Source organism: Nipponia nippon, unplaced genomic scaffold, assembly GCF_047370975.1.
Source record: "Nipponia nippon isolate SJK-2023a ecotype South Korea unplaced genomic scaffold, ASM4737097v1 scaffold_6, whole genome shotgun sequence".
In the NCBI taxonomy this organism is placed as follows: Eukaryota; Metazoa; Chordata; class Aves; order Pelecaniformes; family Threskiornithidae; genus Nipponia; species Nipponia nippon.
Genome location: NW_028262380.1, coordinates 67,506,357 through 67,531,348, shown reverse-complemented (window position 1 = coordinate 67,531,348; position 24,992 = coordinate 67,506,357). Strand labels below are relative to the sequence as shown.

The 24,992-nt window shown below is 38.7% G+C and overlaps 1 protein-coding gene across 3 annotated transcripts in view; it reads right to left on the bottom strand.

Annotated features, from left to right (window-relative positions):
- Nucleotides 1–24,992, bottom strand: part of TTC29 (tetratricopeptide repeat domain 29) — a 308,070-nt gene that overhangs the window by 192,210 nt on the left and 90,868 nt on the right. For all 3 annotated transcript variants that reach the window (XM_087736793.1, XM_087736791.1, XM_087736792.1), the window contains exon 3: nt 20,600–20,842. The gene's annotated coding sequence lies outside the window, so the exon portion shown is untranslated. The remainder of the gene's footprint in view (nt 1–20,599; nt 20,843–24,992) is intronic.

Here is a 24,992-nt window from a genome sequence, read left to right as displayed (position 1 = left end):
GCAGGACCGATGCATTTGCCTGTCAGCTTGCTGTAGGTGAGCAGAAGGGCTGCGGGTGGTCAAGGCTGTTGGTGGTACGTGATGGTGTTCCACCTCCAACCTCTACCTGTGCAGTGTGAAGAGACGCAGTGGCCTGACATGTACCAATTACGTGACGTTTTACACCCCAACACGTAGGCAGTCAACAAAAAAACCTGATACCATTCTGAAAGTCATTCTTATTCCAGAAATGACAAACTAAGTAATTGTCAGTGGTGGTCTACATGGCAGCAGACAGCAGAGTAATATGTTCTTTTAATATTTCTAGGTAAAATGTGGCAAGCCCTCATGGTACAGAGCACAATGAGGTGCTACAACAGTCTGCAGATCAGAACAGAATGGAAAGGGATCTCCCAAATGCAGGACTGAAAAGTATTGCTTCACAACCAGAGGTATCATTTGGGATGAGCAAAATAAAATGACAATCACTAGAGTCAACTCTGCAAACTCCCATTTGAGTAGGCAATCAATCAGCTACCTTCTGGCAATCACCAAATATTATAAGGCCAGTAAGACTCGGGGTCACCACAATTCTTATACAGCCAGCCATTATCTTCGGCTCACATGCAAAAATCGACCTGACACAACAGCTTGTTGTTATTAGAAATATATTGAATATGGACCACCTCTAGAATAGAGTCATAGCATGACACTTTTGGGTCCTGGGCAAGTGGGGCTTCCACACATTTTCCCTCTTGCCTCATCCCTGAACCGGTCTGCATTACAGCCTTCTGCCAGCACAGGTGTGTCAGGGAGCAGTGCGGTGAGGGGCAAGCTTTGACTAAAGCAGGTGATGCTTTGGCAGCAGAGGTCATTTGTGTAGCCACAATCTATTCTAACAAAAAACTGCTTTTATCAGCCAGGAGTACATTTTTTAAATCAAAGGGATGATTTTTGGTTGGGTATTTTTTTGGTTGTTTTCTGGAAATAGCATCCTTACTTAGAATACTTTCAATATAGGCTTGATTTTTTCCTAGCATAGAAGCAGCCTGGAAGAGCGTATGTGGAAGCAGCTCCTTTGTTTGGTGTGCATTCCTTCTGGACAAAGCACCTCTTGTGCTATTCTGAACTGCCTTGAAGGAGGCAATTCCCACTGCCCAAACCTAATCACCAAGTTGAGGTACCTTCAGCCTGGAGAGTAGGCAAGCACCCGAGTTAGGCACCTCTCTGATGAATGGACCGTTTTAACCTGCAGTCATTCAAAGCACTTCTGTATTTTGTCATCTGTTTCACCCAGCTGTTGTCGCATGCTAGTGAGCATTATATATGCACCAGTGCATTCCTGGAGAAGAGAAGGAACGCATCTACATTGACAAACACTAGATACCACAGTCCAACATCACGCAGTGGTTCCCTTTCCAAATCCCAGAACACACACACACAGGTGCAGTGTCCAAAGCCACATTTTCAGGATCTCATTATGATTTATTCCCAGCTTTGCAAATGACTGCAGTTTTTTAAACGGCACTAGAAATACTCCATTTCCTGCTGTGTTTGTGATTTAACCTACCTATCTCCTGCTTCTAGACCAACAGATAAATGGGATGTAATACACTCAGCCTAACGCTAATTCAGAATTAAACAATGTCCATCCTATGGCTCTACCAGAGAACTTTTACATGCGTTTTATAAGAGGAAGAGGACGTACCTTTTCTGGCAATTAGAAAAGCGTGCAGGGATTTACATGTATGGGTGCATCAGATAATGAACCCCTTCAGAAGCAGGAAAGTGGGGCATAATCAAACTACGCACAGTTTTATCCATGTTCAAGGAATATGCAAACTAATAAGCAACATGACGTTGGATTTTCTTGTACCAATTCTCAGTAGTTCCTTAATTCTCACCCTACTCAGGGAAGAAAGGGATTTTTGAAAGAGGAAAGGGTCAAATTGTTTTTCAAATTAGTAAAAAAGAGAATGCAACCACTTTCAAGTTAATCTAGAGAATGGATCACCTTACATGGGTTCCATCTGCATGTCCTTCTGGTGACACAGGTGTGTTGTCCTGGGCATAACAGCAACATGCTCAAAAAGGTAGAGGAGATCTCAGGACTCAAATTCATAAAATAGAGATTTCATATCTTCCATATTCAGTTCTGGTGGATTACAACTTTAAAAGCATTTTTGTCTCCCAAACAATGCAGTGGAATATGAGAAGGGTGAAAAGTATAATTAATACCAAGTAGGATATGTAAAAACGCAACTTCCCTGTGCCAGAGAAGCAGTGAGTTTCTACCTGGTCCCTTTTGGGCTAAGCTGTTTGATCAGCTTCCCTCAGTCTCTGTGGATGTCCTTATACTAGTCTAATTGAAGGACCCCTGTTCTCTTTTTATTTTTGCTCTATGAAAAATGCATTGGAGATGTCTTATAATGAACTTTGATATGGTGAAATGATAATAATGTCCTAATTATATATAAAAATGTAATTACACTTGCTACTATTATAGAAAAACTCCCTTTATAATGAAGTGTTATGTTAGAAAAAAAGATTTCATTATAGGCGGATTCCTTTACTTGTTAATTTGGCCTGCGATTCATCGCTTTAATATTAAAAAAAATTTCTCTCTAAGTTACTTTTGATGTTTCTCATTTAGGGTTCATTTCTCTGCTCTGGCACCTTAAGATGCCAAAAATTACAAACTTATTTAAGATATACTTAAAAATGCACTAGTTCTTTAAAAGGAAGATGGGGGAAAAAAAAGGAGCAAGAGTCCTTTTTCTGGTAAAAATATTTTCTAATGGAACACGGAACCAGTTAAATACCATGGCTGTGTTCTCGCTGACCAATTGCCTTTGCTGTTAAAACTTCTTTCCTCAACCTATTATTAAAGAAAGGTAGTATCAAATACCTAAAATTGCTAATGAAAGGAAGGACAGTATTAAGAATAGACCATTTAGAAAGAACAGTTCAATGAAAGAAGCGTCCAGTCACTTCTGAAATTTGCAATAAAGTGACAGTCCTGAGCAAATTCTGAACAAAAAAAAAAAAAAAAAAGAGCAAGAACAAACATAATGTCATCTCAGGTCTAATATATCAAAACTGGTATGAGTTCAGAATAAGAGTATTTTCCCTCTTGTACCATGAAAAAAGTACTTCAAATGTTTTTATGAGCTAGCAAGTTTTCCTCTGCATTATGCCGTAGCTTGCAACTAATACCCTGTTTAAAAGCCAGAGAGGGAAGGTGATGGTAAGGCAGTGATTTGCTAATAATTGAAAAAGATAACAGCAATTTTTTGGAACAGGAAACAGCATTTCCCAACCCAAAACATAAAATGGTTATGAGGTGATAGAATGTCTAACCAACTCCACTAAACTACATAGTCACTATAAAGAGACATCTCCTAAGATTTTTTAAATTGAAAAAAAAGGATTTTTAATAAAGCATACATTCCAGCTTGTATCATCTTCCCAAGTCCAGAGCTTCAGTTTCCTTTTGCATGGAAATCCCCTGCCCCATCCCATTCTCTCTTTCCTCTTCTTTGTTTCATTCAAGGTGGCATCACTAAGGAGGATCTTACCCATTAGCCAGCAGCTCTCAGGGCTCCAGCCCTTGCTGGAGTGGGTAACGGATCTGCCTTGTCACAGTGTGTTATAGAAGTAAACAAAGTGTGAGGAAGAGGTCTGCACACCTGAAAGCTTCTCTGTATTGTCAAACTATACCAGAGACCTAGTGGAAGATACTACTTTTTCCTACAAGCCTTGCCTCATTTCTGGCTTTAGACCATCACAGCTGTAACATCACTGATGACAAAATTTATTTATCTATGGATAAAGGTAAGGTATTCTGTATGATGCTTACACTGCATCATGCTCTCCACTCTTGCTCGCTTGCCAAATACTTATGTGGAAATAGCTTTCTGCTCTCTTTATATTTCACATCTGTATATGCCTTCTAGCCTGCATATAAAGATAGAAAGACTCTGAAGGTCCATCTGCTTTGTGGGTTCAGTAGTGCCCTGCACTCTTGAAAAGCTGGCCAAGGCAAGACCCTCAATCCTGTGAAGGTTCTCACAAAGAACATCTAGGTAACAGGAGTTTTGGGCCACATAACTTTCCTTGCTTCATTTTGCTTATCTGAATAAAGAGAGATCCAAGAGTATTACTATTTAACAAATATGAAAAAAAAAAGTGAATTTGAACATAAATATTCTAGCTTAATTGAGACCACATCTGTCCATCTGCATGGTTTTATCTGCACTGGTGAGAAATTCTGAATGTTATTTTCCTGGCCCATGATACAGGTAGTGTCTATTAAAGTCATATCCAGTTATTCGTACCTTGTGGTGACAGAATCGGATCTGACATCTTATTCTCTGTATAGCTTAGATCTGGCTAGTCCAAATAATTGGGACAAAATTTCAGTATTTGCCCCTCTAATATTAAAAAAAAAAAAAAAAAAAAAGTGGGTGTGGGTGTGTGGAAAACAGACCAGAAGTTTGGAGGACTCACCAAGCTAAAATCTGGGCAGTATACTCTACAAGTTGTTCAGCTGTTTCACCCTGCCAAATTTAAGGAGATCCCACCAAAAAAAAAAGATACTGGGAAAAGCTTCAATAAAAAAGACATTCTTGCCCTAAGTGAAGTTAGTGCAGAACACGCAATTGTTAAAACAACATCCCTGGGGACAAGGCCACTCTTTATGCTGTGCGACACCACTATCTCACATTCCAAAGGATGCTGTACCACACTGTTACACTGCTATATCACTAGACAAGACTATTTCTTTCCTGGTTAGAAAATCAATGTTTTAAAAATTATTCCCACATGCAAACTGAAATAATACATTACATAGAAAAAAAAAAGCATTCTGATAGATACTAAGCATGAGTGGTTGGTGTAGATTCAGATACACAATATTGTACGTTCTTCTATAAGGTACAGTAAATCCTGGTCATGATATAAGAGTATTTAGCTCCTCTAGAGCATCCTTTCAAAACATCCTGCTAATGAGTTCTTACAGAAGCCCCATGTAACACACTTAGTGATTCATTTCTTCACAGTCTGCAAATCAGATTCTCATCTTAATATGCATTTAAGCTTATATAATCCGTTCCATGAAAATAACTTAAATGAGACCCTACATCTGGAAGCCTGAGAGAGGAAGAGACATGTCCAAAGCCATAGAACAAGTCAGCTGTAGGACTAGAAGGAGATGGGCAACCTCAACAGGGTGGACTGTTGTTCCAGCTGTCCTAAGAGCAACTGGTTCCTTTTCCAGTTAAAAAAACCCCAAACCTATTAGTCAACCTACTTGCAAAATCAGCACAAGCATTTGCATGTCTAATGGCCTAAGATTTGAGGATATTTTTGGCTTTGCAGTTGGAGGGTCTAGATATATAATTAAAGAAAAATGAGATCAGCTTGAGAGGTGGTACTGAATAGATGTATCCCTAACCTACTGCATTCTATAACACTATTCTCTCTTGGGGCGGGGGGATAAAAATAAAATAAAAATAAGAAAGGGGGATGTCAGGAAGGGCAGAATAGAGACTTTTAAAAACAGAGAGACAGATGTAGCCTGCAATAGAGCAGCGTCACCCAAGGAGATGCAATCTCATGCACTACCACAATGCAGAATTCCCCCCAGTTTTTTTCTTCGTTGTCAAAGAAGCACTCACATGAGTAACTACAGATGAAGCAAAATTGGTTTTATAGAGGAAAACTAGTCACAATTTTAATCACAGAAAATGTCTGAATTAATAAAAAGGCATCTTTATTCTGTTCCTTTTCAGCACCATGGTGAGTGTGTTGGGGTTCCTCTGATGTTTTGATGGAGATGAGATTTTTGGAGTGTTATTTCTGATCATATTAAAGTTATTGGAAAATGAGGGCCTTATTTTCTGCTTGGTTAAAAACACAGTGAAATATTTTAAGCAATGCCTATTTGAGCCTTAATTATTTCCCTGCTACTCCTGGCTATGCAATGTCTGATTCCGAACAGCTATCCAGTGGTGGAGAGAGTCCTCTCAGCCAGCTGTGCTTACTCCCAGACCCTTGCAGCATCCACCTCAACATACTTGCCTGGTAGGTGCAGTGATGGGGCCCAGGCAGGTCTAGTAGGCCATTGGCTACAGAGCTCAATGGCCATTTAAAACTAATTTACTGACAGTACTTCTGGCATTCAGAGATACTAATGTTGATGTACAAGGCAAGTATTTCTTCTGTTAGCAAAGCCTCACATAGCAGAGCAATCACAGTGATTTCTGACAGAAAGCACACCTTTGAAGACTTTAAGATCCTTGCAGCCTTTAAAAATTTCATTCTAAGCTAGCCAGTTGCAAGATATTTCAAAAGCTTAAGCTTCCCGTGATCAAAGGTGCTCTTGAATAACACTATTATGTTCTCCTCCTTAAATCCTGTCTACTTGGCAGTGTTGGTGAGGAATTCGGCGATTTATTGCTTCTACTAGTGAAGCATATTGAAACATGCAAACTGCATGCATATAACTCCTCAACAGCGTCACATCCTCTGCTGACATCTCAGGATCTGACAACACGTAGCAATATTTTGAGAAAAACAGATTGCTGTTTATTGCACCATTTAATTTAGAAAGCAGAAAAGTGATCGATGTTTAGTAATACCATTGTAGGCAAGACAAACACGTAGTTGCCTCTTTGTAGTCATATAATTTGAAAGTAACATCTACTGGAAAATAAAATTGGGGACCAGATTTTCAGTTTCTGACTTAAAAACTTCTTACCCAGTTTTGCTTGATGTCTTGTCTACAAAGGCAGGGTGTATTCAGACAGCCATTGGCAGGTGCCGAGGGTTCACCTTATCTTCTCCTTAGTGTATACAAACACAAGTTTTGCATTATAGAAACCAGATGTCCATTCAGGTTGCTCACATACTCAGTTTTGCCAATAATGAATGCCGTTAGGTGAGTTTGTGGTAGACCATACAGCTCCTCACCTGTGTTTTATCCATACTGCATTTGTTAGCATAAAGTAAACACATTCAGTGAGACAACTCAACTGTACAACTTATGCCAACATACGGCCCCACCTCAGCAAGGCTGGGCCAAGGCTGGAATCACTAGATGGTTTTAGTTCAGAGTCTCCTTTGGGGGGCCCTTCTCTGGCACTGTCAGAATATCTCAGACAGGCAATCTTTGTCTCAGTCTCCCATGCTTTTATTTGTTATAAACTTTTATCTCTCTTTTTGTATAACACAGATGAATATGACTAAACGTGTGATTTGTCCATAGAACCTGCGTGACTATTCATCCTTGCCATTACGACAAACACAGCTTCTCTTCTTGCCAGGAGGGGAGAAAGAGAGTGGGACAAAAAATGGGTATATTGCAGCCTACTGCTGGGCTACAATTCCTATCTGTTGGCTCAAGTTTGAGGAACAGCGAGAACAGGAAGGCAAGAGCTGTTCCCACCAAGAAAATGAGCTGCTGGGAAAGCTACCAACTAGACTCAGCCTGCTTTCTTACAGGTCTGTGACCTACTGCTACCTATTTATATTCTGTTGTAGTTCAAGCCCTGATCTCAGCTTTTAATTCCTTGGTTTCCTCAAATATAAAATAAATACTTTTAAAATTGCAAAATATAAGCACCTGTGGCCATTTCCAAAAGATCTGAATCAGACCCCCATATTCTGCAAGCAAAATGAACAGGCAAGCAAATAGCAAATAATGGGCTATCTTCTAGCAATCGGGATAAGGAGATTTTTAAGCTACAGAAGAAATCATACTCTCTAGCAATAATGTCTGACCAGACAATTGATCTATCATAAACCAGGGATTTGTCTAAGCAAAAGAAATACTTCACTAAAAGCTCATATTGCTTCTGCCTTGCATGCAAAGAACAGCAATTCTGTGTAGCAGAAGCAATTGTATTTTGGGGGCAGCAGAAAGGGTAGTAATTGCCTCAGTGTTGCAATGACAGCTGCATATACGGCAGTAAGGACAACAGAGAAGCACTGCTAACGCTGATGTCCTCGTTCAGGGAGAGATGCTGAGCAAGTCAGGGAAACGATGCGGGCCAACCAGAGCAAGTCAGGGAAACGATGCGGGCCAACCAGTGCTGTAACTGTCAAAGAGCTGGAGATGAGCATTGCCAGCAGTGACTGGATCAGTGGTGCTGAAGACACCTATTTACTCACCATCTCAAAAGAGGGGTGGGAACAACAGAGCCTGGCCACCATCTCTAGCTGTTTTGGCAAATTTACTTTTGCAGAGTAGACTTCTCTCATCTCCTTATACCATTTATGATGCACGAACATTATCACAGTTATTTCTGCAACAGCTGCAGCTGAGAAGCAGAGAAGAGAATCTAGAACAATGATACAAATGACGCAAACAGAAATAAACTACTACTACAGCCACAATATAGTGTCCTAGGCAAAGAGAAATGCCTTAAAGACTACTTTCCTAGACAGCTGTTAGTTTTACTTGAAATAAACCCCACATATTCCCATCCTACAAAGAAATTAGAAGGCATTTTCTATCCTACTGACCTTCTCAAGAAAAAACAAACAATACCTGGGAAAAGACTACAGTTTGTAGTTTGGAATTCCTGGGGTTTCTTTACAGAGTGATTTCATGCACATCCCTTGCAGCTGGTCCAGTAAGGACCAGCCACCACTGAATGAACAGAAAAAAGCATAAAGTTTGTGGAGGTGTGGGGGCGACTTCAATTAGCTCAGTAAGGGAGCCCAGGTCATTTTCTAAGTCCTGACAAATCCAAACACTGTCAATGCATGCCGATGACCAAAAGCTTGGAAGGCTGTAAGCAGAAGCTCAACAGTGTAGCAGAGAAAGTCACACACACTCATGGCTCCTTTAAATAAAGCTTTGTGCTCAGTACTGGAAAGTCACAAGACACTTTCACTCATTGTGGTATGGAGGAAGCACTCTCTTCATAGCAACACTAATGAATTTGCTGTAATTTGAAGTTCCTCAGTATGCATAATCACTTGTATGAACAGTCTACTAAATTCCATTTGGAATTATCAAGACTGTTCAAAGAGTGAAGCCTAGTCAGCTTGATTAAGTGCAGCAAAATACCCTGTGAAGTTTGCAAAGAAGTCAGGTAGCTAAGTGATAACTTAACTGTTTGACAGCTGGGGAAATCATGCAAACAAGAAACATCTCATAATATTATATTACTTTATCATTCCAAAATAAATGAAAAATTATATATTTGGGCAAGAAAAAATATTGTAAATCAAAAAATGTGGAATGAATGGGAAGGATCTCTTAAGGTTGCATCTTGAAAGAGAAGCAACAGCAAGAATCACCAGGATATATACTGCTAACACAGGAGCTCCTGTGGTTCATCATAAAGCTGCAGTGTTCAAGCAGGGCAAAATGCTGTTGTTGATGGTAAACCCGGAATTCAATAAAGTCTGCGCAGAAGCTTTGCTAACTTGTGAAGGGTTAGTCGTTGTCCATGGGTTATTCAATTCCATTTATTTCAATCAAAGAGTATTCGTTTGCAAATACTGATTTAACACCCACGATGAAGGCGGGAATTGTAGAGAGTCCCAAACACATACTGGTTGTAAAACCAAGATCCTTTTTAGAAAGTATTAATTGAGAATTCCAGTTGCAAGTAATCTCTTGTAGATTTTCACAGGGCTCTTTTTCTTCTTGCAAATAAAACTATTAATATGCCTGTAATAAACTGGAATGTCAATTATTTTTAGCCAATGTAATGTCATAAAAACCAGCCATTCTGCCCCAGGAGCTGTACAGACTGCAGACTGAGGCACTACACAGCAACGTGTAGCAAACAGCAACATTTAGCTAAAGCACTGATCCTGTCATTTTTAAAATTCTCTTGATTTTGTGTACCGCCGCCAACTTCTTATTCAGAATTACAGCAGCTTGAGTCCTCGTCTTTGGGGAATATCTGCAAGACGTTTCAGTGTCTGATTCTTCAAGTAGCTCATTAGGGTCATGAAAAGCCACATGATGAAGGGCAGTGCCATGCTTGAAGAGCTAGGGGTTCCTGTTGTCTTGAATTATTAACAAGTCAATATTTAGTGGACTGTTCCTCCCTGCCTGCCTACAGCAGGTGGTACCCCACTGCCTTTCACTTGGAAAGCATCTGCTTGCTCCGAGCCTCCCCAGAGCTTGCTACAGTCATTTGTTCGATTTAAGACAGACACTGTCATTATTCCGTGCAGCACTTCACAGAAATATTTCCCACTAAATGCTTGAACCATCTGAGCAGCACTAGGCAGGCTGCAGGCTTCATTAATAATGCATCCCTGCTTATCAATAGATTTAGACAACTGGTATTTAGAAGCTTCTTCAGAAGGAGTGGTTTTTTTTTTCACACCAGTTAGCTTCATTCTGTCAGTTCCTTGATATAGACATTACATCCAACTGAGTTCTGATAGGCAGAGGTGCTAAAATTGTATTTGAGCTGCTCCCTTGCTTTGGAGCGCCATTTGACTGATGTAACTCTTAAGATCAACCCTTCTGTTGCATTATTTTTTGCTCGTTTCAGGGTTCAGGGGAAGGGGTGGAGGCAAGGTTACATTTACATTAAAACAGAAATTTGCCTTTATCTTACTTAAAAATACATGGAAGCATTGGCTTTGCATTCTCAACAAATTCAGCTTCCGCTAAACTTCTCTGGACTCAGCTCACTAACGACGTAAGAAGATTCAGTATCAGTTACCTTGTGTTCTGCAGAGGAGTGGCAACCATTTGGCAAAGCATTCAGGATGCTAAAAACAGAGTAAAAAATATCAAACTGCTGCCTGGATCAAACAGCAGTGTGGACAAAATAGCTATTGCCCAATTTAATACAAGGAAAGGGAAAACAAAGATATAATTCCATTTTGAAAAAAGAAATAATAAAAAAAAAAGCAGCCTCGAATAGCTGTGCCATAACTACAGGGATGAGACACTCGGATCCGTTGTGGTTCTGCTAGTAAGCCTTCTTCTTTCAAGTTTTCTTGTTTGGGCTGGTTCTATTTGATATCTACAAACCATTTGGTGGTTTTTTTTGTTGTTGTTTTTGGGTGGGGTTTTTTTTTGTGTGCTTTTTTTGTTTTGTTTTTTTATGAAGCACTCAAGCAAAGGGTTAGAAAAACTTAATATGTACAGTTCTTACCTACACTGTCATCTTTATTAAAAGTTTACAGAAGTCTCTTTCAGCCCTGTTACCTTCATCTCTGCATGAGGAGAAGCTGGTATTTGCTGCGGTTTCTGCCCATCCATCTCTAGAGATACTCTTCTCTAGCTGAAGTGAACAATCCACTCAGCAGCTTCACATTTTTTGATAAACCTGGAATCCTTCAGTGGTTGCACATCCTCTTTGTCTCTGGCTTGCACAAGGAACCCAGTCTACACAGTTTTCTTTCTTTCTTTCATTTGGTATTTGCCCAACATAATTCCTTGATTCTTCATAATAGGAAATTTTTTAGGTTTTTTTTCCCCTTCAACTACAGGAGTGAATTAAATGAGATTTCCGTAGAAAGTATGGAAATATTAATGTACAATAGCAATGGACGAAGCTTGCTGTCAGGCTAATTGCAGATTGCTTTTACTATAGATGGGTTTCAACGTAGAATTGCTGGTTGCTAATGAACTAATCACATATCACTTTTTCTTCTGGGCCAGTAAGATTCACTGTGCGTACACAGATTAATCACCCATACACATTCGATCTGATACGTCTTGGACCTATCAGAGATACTGTGTACATAAAGAAAAACTCCGTGTGAGCAGCTATCCAATCTGCTGTCCAAGGCATGGTTTATTTAAATGCTCTGGCTGCTGGCCAATAAAGGGCCCAGTCCTGTAGCCATCGATTTGGGAAATACTCAACCAGCACCAGAAGAATTGGATGCTGTTTGTACACTGTACTTTGTGAATAAACAAACACTTATTAAAATGTTGACACTGGCACATGACTGGGGGCTGCTGTACACAGTCCCAACGTTTGCTGAAGTGCATGGGAAGCTAAAGTTTGTCCAAAAAGGGCAGAATTTGGCTGTAATGAATAGGATGACAGTCGTACTATAAACAAGGGAAGCGGAGCTGTAGCTGCAGCTGCCGCTGTGCTTACAACAGAAGTGCCCCTTTCAAATATCTGTCAAAAACTGAACGTGAAACCCAATTTGTGATGCTCCAAGGACAGAATTCGGATATGAGGAATAAAGCCACAGTTTGAAAAAAAAAAAAAAATTTGTTCTAATGGTTTTATGCAAATATTTGAGAAGTGAAATTATTTCAATCACAACTCTTCTAACTCGTTTGAATTACACAATGGATGAAGCTATTCATAATGACACTTATTACAGGGGATTGAACATCCATGCTGAAAGGACCTCTTTGGAAGGAGTTGGAAAGGACCAATGCTGAAAGGACCTCTTTGGAAGTCCCTGTCCACAGCAACTAGGTCACACATGATTTCTCCAAAGATGTAAGAGGATATTTCAGAAGGATGACTTCTGGATCAAAAGGGAGTTCAATCTCTTTGCGTCTTAATTCGTCAGCCTAGCTAAGAGGTGCCAGTGGTAACTAATTCGCAGCTCTGTCCACCAGTAACTACGCTGTTATCAAAAACTTGTTTAATAAATTAAGAATGATTATTTAAGCAGAGGTACTGTGAAGTACAGGGAGTCAATGTATCAATTATGGGTTTTTTTAATTATTATTTTTTATTTTTTTATTTTGAAGGAATAAATTCCCTTATGCCATCATTATACCTCTCTAACAGGATAAATATTCAGGAATTTATTCACCTGTCATGTAGAAAGTAAGCACATCATCTTCAGCCCTATCTATATACAATCTTGATACATATCTTGACACCCTCAGTGGGCAGAGAAAATGCAGTAGGCAATAGGCATGTGCAAAAGGAATGAAGGAACAAAGCAGCAAGAAATTGTGAATGGGTCTCTGTTTTTACAGATTCAGTGCCTCTAAACTGTCAGGAAGAGCAGCAGCTCTTCCTGAAGTTGGAGCAGTAACCACCTAGGAATAGGAACACCAGGCTTCATACTTTGGCTTGGAGATGGAGAACACCTTCTAAGTCAGCCTGTTCTTCATCAGAACAGTACAATTCCTCTGTCCCACCACGGAAAATTATTTCATCATCAGGCTAGTTTGATTTTTCAACTGGTATCAAATTAGAATAAAAATTCGAATTTTTTACAGACTCTTATTTTCTTGCTTTGTGCACAGTTAAAAAAAGAAACCAATAAAATAAAACTGGTTTAATAATTTTGAGAGAGATTTTAAATGATACTCACTTTATCATGGCTGATGAAAATGACAGTAATGTCAGAGGGTAACAGGTTGCTAATAAATACAATAGTTTAGGAAAGTGCTATTCTTGTCATGGAAAAATATATTCTGAGAAAAATAATACCACTGTAATTCATTTTTGAAAGCTATAGAGACTTCCTGGATGAGGAATGCAGTTATTAAAGGCAAAAGTACACAATATGTTGTAATGAAATGGTTGGGCTACACACTTCATTAAACGTTTTGTGAGCCATCTGGGAAATTCCAGCTCTCCCCTCCCTCAGAAGGAAATGTTTTACGTGGTTGGATCACTAGAGGGAGCACATAGAGCAAGACTGACAAACAAAAAAATACTGCCTTGGTGCCTCCAGCCTGCAAGCAGGGCTGAACGTGGGGAAAGATTAACCAAGGGGCTACCATAATTTGTATTTATTCTTCCAGCGCAAGAAGTATGGTTACAGGACTCATCGAGAAAGACCTGAACACTTCCTGCTATCAAAAATAAGTTGATATAGCACTGCTGAAGTTCTTCCTGAGTGACAGAGTTGGGAAAAAGCTGACAGGCTGTGCATTGCACAGGTCCATTGGAAGAAAACATACTTGTCATATGAGATGCTGAAAAGCTTAAAAATTCAGAGAGCACAGTAGGGAGTCTTCCAGAAGGATTCAAAGAACTGATATGTTTTGACTGTTTGATTTACAATATTTAAAGGTAGAAAATAAAGGGGGGAAAAAAAAAAATCAGTCAAATTTTATATGAACCTCAGAGGAACAGGAGCTAAGGAACGGCTGAACTGCAGATGTACTGGAATAGCTATGATATTTGCACGATCATTTAAAAAGCTCATCATTTGTGTTAAAAGAAAAAAAAGAAAAACAAACCCCTAACTCTGTGCTTTAACATTATAAGCAGTATTGCTGAAATAATACTGTTTACAAAGCACGTTTTACAGTTTTAGCTCGCTTTAATCCACCATTCCTTTTAGATGAGCAATAAAAACTACATTACAGACAAAAGAACCAGTGCAGAAGAAACTGCACTTATATCACAGGAGCCAGTGAGCTGCCGAAGTGTGGTGTCTTACTTAAAAGAATTTACAATCAATGCTGTAAACTTGAGGAATACACCCAGCAGAGCGTATAAGGCAAACATGAAGATACTGTTCTACAATGTTACAGAAATAACACGTAACATAAATAGTGGAAACTTCTTTTTGCTCATTGTTTATCAAAGCCTGCCGCCTATTCACTTTACTGTTTTCCCTCAACTAGAATTACAGTATGCTCATTTGAATACCATAGCGTAAAATAAAGATTGAAATATTAAATGAATATTTTCATTGGCAAAGTTTTTATTAGTGTCTTAGAGTAACTGCAATAACAATTATCTCTGCCCGTATCCATAGAATCACACTCAGAAGGCCCCGATGGATATGAATACCACCCAGCCCCAGAAGCGTACCATCTGGCACCCCCAGGCTTCACTGAGACAATTTTACATCGAGTCCAGTGAAACTTCAAGTAAAGACTGACTTCAGTTTGAGTGACGTGCTCCCCAGTCCTTGGTGGAAGGAATGGTACTGTCGCACGCTGACACAGTGCAGAGTGGTACGCATGGATGCAACCCAAAGTATTTCAGTCTTAAACTTCTCTCCTTGAAACAGCAATTAGGAATTTTAGCAGTGAAATGCTATTAATGGTCAACAACCAAGTCTACCTGTCAGCCTCCCTCCTGCACCCCCTCACAACCGTGTTTGTGTACGAACAAGCAAGTGTAGGGGTGGGCATGCATTTCCACACGCAGCAATCTCATCTCTGGGTGGAACTCTTGCTGGTGGTCCTGCAGGATTTTGTGGCAGGAGATAAACCCAAGTCCTAAACTGTCAGTAACCTGCTGATCCCAGTAGCATTGATTTCTAGGACATTCATGACTTTTGATGTTCCATGCATAATTTTCTTCCTTTAGGCACAATGTTAATCTCAGGCTATGAATGGTTTCTCTGATTGCTTAGTGTGACTATTTCACTGATAGAGAGCTCACTGGTTGCACCATACCTGTTTGGGTAAGAGGCTATAACACAAGGCTATTCCTATCCTAAAAGTAATACATTTTTTCTGGTATATACATACATAATACAACTCACTCTCTCTGTATGTGCAGATATAGATACATATATATATGATATAATAAAATAAGTGGGAAGTATATAAAGATTGCCAAGTCAATCACTCACTAACTGACAAAAATACTTACACAAAGGAAACACTGGTCTAGAGGTTATTTGTACAACCTTCAGTTTCTCCATTAAACACCACTACAGACAATCTTAAATGTCATTTATGTGTATGAGGTGGGTTTTCCTGCTCAGCTGGTTTAAAGCCATCATATATCCCTCTACTTTGTGTGTGCATGCTCCTTGGAAAAGACATAGGATGAGAATTTTTTCTCCTTGTTCAATTTTTGTTTGCAAAGCTGAAGAGCTCTGCAGGGAACTGAAATGAATAGTAAAGTCTGGTTTAACACAGCTTTTGGCCATTCTTGCTTCAGTTCTGTATCTTTTTAACCTCCGGGGCATAATTCTCCCTCCTAATCAATCCCCTTTTGCATTCCTTATGGATTCTCTTCTTACTTTTAACACACAGTTTAAGATGACTATCATTCCAGGGAGATCTATACTCCTTCCTACTAGTATCATCTTGCTTGCTGCTAAAACTTTTTTGATTCAAAGTTATTGTATGCCTCCTCCACATTCAAATACGTAGGCTTCCCAGTACTCACTAAATATCCTCAGTTTTTCAGTTTGCTTTTCTAAGGCCCCAGAAGTACAGATTTATCTTTTACTTTTCTCAGAAAGAGAACTGGACAAAATTGAATCTGCTCTAAGTTTAGTTTTTATATCCAGCCCCTTTAGACCTTGCTGTTCAGTGAAACTAAGCATAACACACCACCATTTTTTGCTGGTTCACTGATTTTTTTTTGTAAAAAGATCTACCTTCATTCATTTTGAAGAATATCTGAGACGTGACTTTATTGGAAAATAAAATTGGGAAAAAAGTTACAGTATTCAAATGTCCAGTTTTTCAATGGACATTTTGTTGTGTCTTAGTCTGGGAAAGTTAGTCTCCCATGATCACATAAATGCCACTACTACTTACTGCCCCCCCCCCCAGTGGAGATCATTACCCCATGCTGAACCTTGGATATTTCTCAACATCCCTCTTCCTGGTGGTCCCATTTTTTAATCTCACTGCCTGCGTATGTATTTCTCACTTTCCTAATCAGTTTATACCTTTCAATTCTTTAATGCAGAGTATGTCATGGCTACCATACTTCTATCACTACTACAAGATTTGGTTTCGTCTCCAAGTATTAGGAGTTTTAATTCCTTCATCCTATTGTTCAGGCTTCCAGCAGTAGGAGGAACAGCCAGTTCCAGTGATGCAGCCAGTGTACTTGATATATCCTTTCGTTTGCCATTGTTAAACATCACTTTTTTCTTCATTTCATCCTCATGCAACTATGCCTCTTTCCCTTTTACTGTCTGTAGTAAGTACTGTCTGTAAGTAGTTAAGAAGTTCAGCAGTGTTCTTCCCCGGCTTCCTACTTTAGAGCTTGTTTTACCAGTCATGTCTGCCATCAAGCCAAGGAAGCTCTTTCCTCTAAATTAACTGGAGTCCCGTCTTTGAGGAAGGAAGCATAATTCCTACATGCATCACAGAGGCCAAACACTGTCATACCTTCATAAAAGCATCACACCCTGATTTGTCAGGATTCAGGTCAAAAGGTCTGAATCTACCTTCTCTGAAGGCTGAGTCAGGTTTCCCATGAGCTTCAAATGAACTGAACAGAAATGAGGTCTGATTTCATGGGAACACCATATAAAAGCAAGTAATGTTTACAAACATTACACTTTATCACATGTGCAGCATAGGGATTACATCTACCATTAGGGGAAACCCAAAAAGTGATCCACCCCCAGTCCTTGCAACGGGGCCTTCATACTCCGTGACTGTGCTTCTCTACGCACCTATGTTGCCACTACTGTCCCATTGCCCTCTGTCTATTACCATTTCATTTAGGAAACTAAAATTGGAGAGGTGCAACAGAGAGTAGCAAGGGCCCAGGGAGAATCTATTATTTTTCTCAGTCTGTTCAGAATTTAAGTGTCCTAACAGCAATTAAATGCAGTTAATATAAATATACTGCCTGGTGGCACAATACATTAAGAAGGTAAAATCTCAGCCAACATAGCATCAATCTCCTCACTCCCACATCTATCCCTAACCTTCTGCTCTTCCCAGGAGAGATACATTCTCAGGAGTATCTTTTAATAGGATTAGGAAAATAGTAGGAATTAATTTCATGCTTAAAGAGTTGAGGATTAAACCCAAATGTAAAAGGAAATGAATGTTGCTTCAAACTGTGGAACAGTAATGCACCTTTTTTTTTTTTTTAAACATTAATAAGAAGTCAAGATCCTACAGGACAAAGCCTCTTGACATATGAAATCCACATTTTGGACAGCTCAGATACAAAAACATCTGCAGTTCCATGAAACCTTAAAGCTCTCTGTGGTATTTCCATCATCATTGCTCTTGTCCTAAAAGCATCTGCCTTGACATCCCTTACTGCTGGTGCCACCACACACTCACAGGCAATAGGGCACAGTCTGGGCCTTATTTTGCCGAGATGTGAAAAATCAATTGAATCTCCAGCAGATGGAATCACTGGTGCAGAAAGTGACTAAACACTAACAGTTATTCTGTGATACCAGTGTCTTGACAGAAGATACTGCAAACACGTACGCTACAAGAAAAAAAAGGGTGATTTAATTTACAATAACTCTCTGCATGGTATTGTTATTTTGGGGCTCTGTCCTACAGAGATGCTACCATTCACTGGTAAATTAAGAATTTCTCTCCAAATATTTTCTGTTCACTGATAATACATAGATATATGATATGGTATGATACACGCTGATATATGACATTATCACATGACGATAGTGAAACACAGAATATTTCTATTTCTTTCCCTTACCATTATGGATTAAAAATAGACAAGACTGGCAGCAGAGCCTTTACATACTCTAACAGGAAACACGATTTTTATTTCTGTTCCAAACTTGTGTGATTCCAGGTTCTATATGCTTATTTTACTAAATAATGTCTAATAATTACATCCTGCGCATAGTATCTATAATACACAACTTAAGCCTGGGTATCGATAAATCCAGTCTGACTCTTCTTTCTTCCCATTTTTTTTGTTCCTTCTTTTTTTCTGTCATTCTCTATATTTTCTGCTGATTTTATCAGCATCTTGTCACCTCTCTCCAATTCTTTGTTTCTCTCTTTCACTTCACATATTGCCTTATATATCTGTGCTAACATCCAGCTGAGCTGCGGGAAGGATTTTTTTAGTGTACTCTCTGTTTGTGTCAGTCCTATTATAACATGCTCAAGATGATATATTACACTTGAAAGCTTCTAGTGTAAATATCAAGAAGTCATATTATCTATTCCCAAAAGAATGTTAATCATAACCCTTTAATCATAATGATAATCATATACATATTTGGAAAGAAAAAATTGTATGGTTGAGCATAGGAATAGATGTCAGAAGATACATGTTCTCGTCTTGGCTTTTGCACAAACAAGTCTTGTGGAAACTATCTGATTTTGTTTTCTAGTATAGTTCACTCGTCAACATACATGAATAATACTGGCCTACTTGATTGGGCGATGCTTGATTCAGCTAATGTTTATGAAGGCTTTGAAAACGTCGACTATGCCAGGCTGAAGAGGTGCAAATAATTATTAGTTGTCAATTATGTTTTACAGAAAACACCGTGGCTGAACACTCAGCAAACTAGGAAATTGGTATAAAGAAGAAAAATAAAGAGAAGAAAGAGGGAGGAGAGTAAAGACTGATTTGAAATGGAATATATTGGAGCCCGAGTGTGATCCAAGGCAACAAAAACTTTTGCATGAAATCTTCCTAGCCTGCACAGCTGCTCCTCACCTGAAGCGTGAAACTGCAGCGTACACACAGACTGGTCAAAATGAAACCTTCCAGTTTTAAATTCTCCAGCTTTCTGTATAAACTCTGTGGCGTAACTATACTGATGCTAATGGTATGAGGTCAAATAACTTTGATCTATAATGACAAGTGCACTAGCTCCCTAATTTAGTGGAAAAAATAAACTTTCAGCAACCTTGAACACTCCCTATGCACCACTATCTGTGCTTCCTATCAGACTTATAATTGAGCACACTCTAGCGGTCTCTAGCATGCTAAGAAAGCTGTGCACACAAAAGTACAGTCAAACAGAACAAATACGTTCGTACATTTAACTGTGCGCTATGACACAATGGTTCAGCTGTGGACAACTCACCCATGGTCTTCTAGCGGTTCGAGAACCTCTGGCCTAAAGACTGATGATGTTTGACATTTGCAATTTCTACTTTCTGTAGCTTGCTTCTCAATGAGATTATAGAATGCTTTATAAACCGGCTAGGGCAATTTATCGAAAAAAATGCACGTCACTGGATTAACCAGTTTGAGATCATAATTTATCTCTAATGGCCTTTCTTTGACAACAAGAAAACAAAAGAAAATTAAAGCCGATAGGGCTGTTCTAGTAATGTCAAAAGTTGGCATTCTTTATCAGTCTTTAACTTAAAAGCAGTCCTTGTCAGAATAATGATAAAGGCATCATAGAAATTTTGCTTTTCATCTGCCTGACATATAAATCAATGATCCAACCCAAATCATTATATATGTATTTTTTTTTTTTTTAAGAAGTGAATATAAAACAAGCCAGCTTGTCTACATTTTATATTCATCTCTGACAGAGTCAGTTATACCATTTCTCTAGGCACTCACTCACGGCTGAAACTGCTCCCTCCTCCCAGTTATAACACTGACCCCGTTTAGAAAGCACATCACAAATAGATGCACTGAAATCCGTAGCCTTTTCCAGGGTGTGAGCTGACATAATGGGCGGCTTTGCCTTCTCTTGGGAGCAAGCACTCTCTTTATCACTAGCATAAATGACCTGTAGGAGAGGGATCCAAGGCTAGACACTCTTATTTCCTTATAAATGCCAGATCAGATCATAACACATTACTGTGACTCACTGTGTTAATGACCAAGCACTTCGATTTGCAGGGAAAGCATGAAGACGTATCAGACTGAAGCCAAGCTCCGTATATGTCAGAGTACACTTTCTGAGCAGGCATGCTACTTTTAAAACTTCACTTTCCCTTTCAGTACACAGCTTTGAAATTCATAGTTAGAAGCAGACCAAACCACTTACATTGTCAATAAGCGAGGCTTACCTTACAGCAACTGCAACCTGTTAGAAGCGGTGTAAATGACGTGTTTTTCACATCAGGGAAGGGTGGGTTTCAGCTCTCAAGGGGGCTCCTCTAGGATTCTTCAATTTTTTTTTTTTTTTTTTTTTTTTTTTTGGCCAGGTCCTTGTTCCTCAGGGTGGGCAAATGCCAGCAACTATATATCCTTTCTCAGAAGTATAAGGCTTATGCCTCTATAATCCTGGGAGCAGAGAAGGATGTCTGAGCCTAAAAAATAAAAAATGAAAACAATTATTTTTTCAGGCTTGAATGAATCAGAAAGAGAGAAATAGAACTATTCCATACTTTGAAGGAAGAAAAAAACTCAAACCCTACTATGGGAACAATGAAAGATAAATTAAGAAAGAGGAGGAGAAATAGAGAAGGAAAATAAAGATTAGATGATAGAATACGGGACAGAGAGAAAAGAAGATGGAATCAAAAGCAAAGGACTAGAAACAAGAAAAAGAGGAGAGGAGTTCAGTAATAAAAAGGAAGCACTAGAAAGAAAAACATTTACTTTCCCTTTGATGCATCTGTTACAATTAACAGAAGTCTGAGGAAAAAAAGGAAAATGTTAAATATCCACAGAGAATAGAAAAGCTTCCCAATGAAAACAACAAAACAAAAACAGAAGAAACCTAGAAAATTAGAAAGATGATACACATGCAGGGAAGAAAAAATACAAAGGTGTAATGTAAGGACATAGGCCTTCACATGGGTCACCAGTTCAACCGCCCTGCAACTGCAGACAGCCATATTACAGAAACCTAGATCAGAATTGCCCACCAGATATTCAGTTCATATCAGGCCATGAAACACTTAACAGAGCACTGAAGTAAACAAAACACTTACTGCACCAAAGTAACATGTGGAGGCAGAGAGCAAACTAGAACATGGTATCTTAGGTCCCCACAAAAGAGATATTTTAGGTTGAAATTCTCAGAAAAATCTCAGAAACTGTACCCCCATGCTCTACAGGAAAGCCAGGAAAATGGTCATTACTGCTTGCTTTTCTGACACCCTGACTTGCCATACAAAGCCAACAAGATTTACGAAAGCAGAGGATAACAGAGACTTCAATTCAAGCTCCTTTGATAACGCAGCTCTTAGGATGCATCGTTCTTCTCAATGAAGGTATTCACAAGCTTATACTTATTCCTCAATGTTGTGTTCAAACACATCCTTAGATGTAGGAAAATACTCAAATGTATTGCCAAATGAGGGGCATAAGCGTAACAGTGTTCATTTCTGTTCATGTCAGATGGACTATAGTTACTGCCAAGTCTGAGAAATCTGTGAGAAAAGGTCTTGATTCTTTGAACTCTTAGTCCTAGGCTGTTTTCAGAAACTGTCATTAACTGAACTATTTAAAAAAACACAGTAGTCGAACTTAAATACCTATTGCAACGAAGAGCTGCTAGGGCAATGGACCATGCAGATTATTTGTCTCCTTCCTTGGCCAAGAATATTAGTCTCCAGCTTACTATGCTTTTATCTATGTTTATCCTCTAAACTCAATTAATTGAAATCACATCTTTATCTTCTACTACTTGGAAGTCCTTCCTATTGTTTCCATCTTAAGGCAACTTCTTAGTGGAGCCCATTTTCTTTTCTATGAAAGTGGCATAAGTAATAGTGGACAGAGAAACAGAACAGCTTTGGTAAAGCTGGTTATAGTCAGTGCATTTTAGCTTGCTAAGTCTTAGATTTCCCAGCACAGAAATTAGGAATCCAAATGAAACTTCTCCAGACATTACTTTTTCAAACAGCAACTTAAACAAAACCACTTATTTTGCTTTAAAAGTGGATGATCATGTTTTCTCCATACACATTGCATGATGTTAAAGGTAAAGCAAGACCAAGTTCTAAAAAGAAATTTTTAGCCGATACAAACAGCTTTTTAAAGAAAGTGTCACAAAAGTGTTTCAAAATGATATGCACCACTACCAGATAACAAATTATCAAAGTCCTGTGGTTTAGTCTTGGTTTTTTGTGAAGATGATAAAGAGTTGTGCTTGCTCCCTTTTCTTCCTGTTGCCTTTATACAACCACATGGAAATTCCTCTTAATCATATTTACGTGGAACAAAAGATTGCCTTCAATTTTTAGAAAGTTGGATTACCCTTTCTATGAAGCTACTGAAAAACCACAGTCACAGGAAAGTTTGGAGACAGCAAACAAGAGAGGGAATTGAAGCTAAAGTGAACTTAACGTAAAAATAGAAAATATTTGGAATTATTATTTCTGCTTTACCATTTATGTTTACTTGCAAATGAATGTTCCTTTCTTTCCTTAACATGTTCTTGGTGTTTAAAAGGGTGCATATGTTAGAAATCAGTTTGTATTTCTCAGAGAAAGATGGTAGCATTTATATGTCTGCATATCTATGTCAGAAGAGTTAGAAGCATGAGTTCTATATATCGACATACTCAGACATATACTTATTTATTTAGAGAGAGCAAGAGAGAGAGAGAGAGGCTTCTTGGTCCCACAAACAAAAATTGGGTATAAGGCAAAAACGTTTCCCTTTTCTACACGATACCAACTGCGTGCCTGGTTTTGAGCAACACAATTACTCTTCCCTAGAGTCAGCTGGAAGTAGATTCAGTAACAACGTCCGAAGAGTACAGAATATAGATCAGTCCTTGTTAAGTTTATATTTGATATGAGTGTCATGTTAGAGAAAATGCACGAGCATAAACTCTCCAGGCAGTAGATTGCCATTATTAGCTTTTTCCCAAACAATGCCGTGACACGCGTTTTCAGGCGTCCTGATGAATCAGAAGTACCTTCGAATACATTAAAGAGTGAGACACAGCAGCAGGCAGGTCAGAGGAAGAGAAAGATCTATAGGTTGGATCCTTCATCCCTAAGAAAAGAAAAAAACCCTCTACTTATTCTTACCCTTGGTAAATTACCAGGGTTTGTTCATTTTTGCAGCGTTTTGCTTCATTCTAAATCGCTGCCTCTATTGTGCTTTCCTTGATACCTCTGTATAAAGGCTATTACCATTTACCACCTGACATTTGATTGAGCATAACTTCTGTCATTTATATTGGTAATAATATTTTGCAAGAATTTTCTAGCTTAAATTGTTTATTACTTTGTTTATTAAAGAAAAGGTTAATACAAGTGCTTTGTTTGAACTTCAGAAACATTCATGTTGATAGCATTTACCAGAAATATAAAAATTAGCTAAATAACAAAATACAGTAGTTAAACCAGGATTGTTTTCCAAGCCAAAAAATTATTTGCTAAGCTTGTTATATAGATATTTTAAACGTGTTAATCATGCCTGTCTTTTTTTTAAAAAAGACTTGACTTTGTGGAAGGGATATTTACGCAGGGTAGCTGTGATAAATAAGTAAGCGCTGGAATTTATAGTCCTATGGATGATTTGCTGATGCAAACTGAGTACAAATGGATTTCAATTGCATTTTTTTCTACTGGTTCTGTATACATTTGATAGCATGCAAAACTTCACACTAGCGATTTGCACATGTAAGGCCACGTATGCATACACACATTACCCAGAGTGAATCATGTCAGAAAATTAGACTTTCAAAGTTTCCTTTTCGGTAGTAACAGAGAGTGCCCTGCATTACATAGGCTGGAGACCCATTATACTCAGCTGTATCTAAAAAAGACAGCTTCTCAACTAATGAAACCACATCTCTCTTGTTCAATCTACAATAGGATATAAAGTTGATCCTTTGAATTAAACATGCACAAAGCAGCAGTGAGAGTGGTTAATCTGAGTTAGGCTAAGTATCCACATGAACCTATGGAAATGCATGTTTCATAGCTGTGGACAAAGATAATGGCATGCAAGGAACTGCTATTCCAGAAAATGATGTAGCCTTTCATCCTTAATAACCAAATAAAAAATGGGAAGTCAGTACTTGGGAGCTATTCTAGCAAGCAGATCTCCAGGAAACAAGGTTCCCCACAGACTCTTCCTTGATCTTAAAGCTTAACGTGAAACATTTATATGCACGTAGCACCTGGCCAGAAGACGTGGGAAGGCACTTTTATCACACTGGCTGTATTTCTTTCTTAAATAATAGATTTCCTCTTCCCCCCCCCCCCCCCCCCCTTCTCAGAAACAGAATATATGCTCAATAATGTTTCCGTACTTTTTTTTTTGGTGCCTTTTTTTTTTTTTAAAGCAGTTTAAAAACATCCGGACAACCTTGAAAACTATTAACACCCCTCGAACTATCTGATGCTGAATTGCATCCCAGTTTTTGACAGCAAAAATATGTAGTCAAAATAAGTTGAGCATTATTTAGATGAAGAAGTATTTTTTTAAAAAAAAAAAAAAATGTGTTAAGGTTAATTGAATGCTAATCTGCCACCCACATTTCTTTGACAT